A 2,134-nucleotide genomic window follows, 5' to 3' on the forward strand; every position below is an offset into this window, starting at 1 on the left:
TCCTCCCCGCCGACCCGGTCCCGGGTAGACGTGGTGGCCGGCCGGGACGCGGGGTCGGGGGGGCGCTGTCGTCCAGACCCGTCGGCCAGACCCGTCCCCGTCCCCGTCCCCGTCCCCGTCCCCGTCCCCGTCCCCGTCCCGTTCCCGCCCCCCCCGCCACCCCCTTCCGCGGCACCAACCCCCCCCGCAAGCAACGGGAAGGGGCGCAGCTTTCTATCAGCTCGGCTGAAACGCCCGAAGGCGGGGCGGCGTCTGTGTTTCAAAAGCGGAAAAAAAATAAAAAAGCAACAAAAACCAAAAAATTCCCGCCGCCCCGCCCCACCCCCCCCCCCCCCCCCCCCACCTCCCCCCGTGCAGGCACCCCTGCAAACGGGCCTCCGGCACGGCAGCCCGGCCGCCGCACCCCCACCCGCAAGCCCCCCCCCACCGCCGCCCCGGCCGAGAGCGCACAAGCAGCCCCTGCCGCCGCCCCCCCCCCACCCCCCCCCCCGGTGCAGGCACCCCTGCATACGGGCCTCCGGCACGGCCGCTCCGCTGCCCCCCCCCACCCCGCCACCCCCCCACCGCCGCCCCGGCCGAGAGCGCACAAGCAGCCCCTGCCGCCGCCCCCCCCCCCCCCCCCCCCGACTCAAACCTCAATCTTCTCGGAAAAGAGGCCCCGTCCCCAGCCTACCTCAGCGCAAGGCTCCCCGCCTGCTCCTCGACCCCGTCTCTCAGTCTCTGTCTCCCCCTTCTGCCGCGGGGAAGCGCCCGCCCCTTGCCGGCGGGTGGGCGGGGCGGGCCGGCTCGGGTTCCGGTTGCTAAGCAGCAGGGTGGCACTCGTTGACCCCGGGCGCCGCTCCGTCTGCCGATGGGCGGGCCGGTGCTGGCTCTCAAGAACTTTTTGTAACTGTTTCCCTGCTCTGCTTTGGTTTTGTTTTTTTTTCTCGCCCACCGTCAGAACCGATGCAGAGTAAGAAAGCCTTCAGCGAGACAGTCCGGCCAAGCTTAGCGCCTTCCACTAGATACGGCGAAGTCTCGGAAACGGGGGGTGGCGAGGGGAATTTCAGGCGCGCGCCGCCTCCCCCCTCCTGCACCACCCCCCCCCGCAAGCGACGGGAAGGGGCGCCGCTTTCCATCAGCTCGGCTGAAACGCCCGAGGACGGGGCGGCGTCTCTGTTTCAAAAGCGGAAAAAGAAATAAAAAAGCAACAAAAACCAAAAAATTCCCGCCGCCCCCCCCAACCCACCCCCGTGCAGGCACCCCTGCAAACGGGCCTCCGGCAGGGCCGGCCTGCCGCCCCCAGCCACCCCCCGCAAGCCCCCCCACCGCCGCCCCGGCTGAGAGAGCACAGACAGCCCGCCGCCGGCCCTTCCCACCCCGTGCAGGCACCCCTGCATACGGGCCTCCGGCAGGGCCGGCCTGCCGACCCCAGCCACCCCCCGCAAGCCCCCCCACCGCCGCCCCGACTGAGACAGCACAGGCAGCCCGCCGCCGGCCCTTCCCACCCCGTGCAGGCACCCCTGCATACGGGCCTCCGGCAGGGCCGGCCTGCCGCCCCCAGCCACCCCCCGCAACCCCCCCCACCGCCGCCCCAGCTGAGAGAGCACAGGCAGCCCGCCGCCGGCCCTTCCCACCCCGTGCAGGCACCCCTGCATACGGGCCTCCGGCAGGGCCGGCCTGCCGCCCCCAGCCACCCCCCACAAGCCCCCCCACCGCCGCCCCGGCTGAGACAGCACAGGCAGCCCGCCGCCGGCCCTTCCCACCCCGTGCAGGCACCCCTGCATACGGGCCTCCGGCAGGGCCGGCCTGCCGACCCCAGCCACCCCCCGCAAGCCCCCCCACCGCCGCCCCGGCTGAGAGAGCACAGGCAGCCCGCCGCCGCCCCTTCCCACCCCGTGCAGGCACCCCTGCATACGGGCCTCCGGCAGGGCCGGCCTGCCGCCCCCAGCCACCCGCCACAGGCCCCCCCACCGCCGCCCCGGCTGAGACAGCACAGGCAGCCCGCCGCCGGCCCTTCCCACCCCGTGCAGGCACCCCTGCATACGGGCCTCCGGCAGGGCCGGCCTGCCGCCCACAGCCACCCCCCGCAACCCCCCCCACCGCCGCCCCGGCTGAGACAGCACAGGCAGCCCGCCGCCGGCCCTTCCCACCC

Source organism: Opisthocomus hoazin, unplaced genomic scaffold, assembly GCF_030867145.1.
Source record: "Opisthocomus hoazin isolate bOpiHoa1 unplaced genomic scaffold, bOpiHoa1.hap1 HAP1_SCAFFOLD_112, whole genome shotgun sequence".
In the NCBI taxonomy this organism is placed as follows: domain Eukaryota; kingdom Metazoa; phylum Chordata; class Aves; order Opisthocomiformes; family Opisthocomidae; genus Opisthocomus; species Opisthocomus hoazin.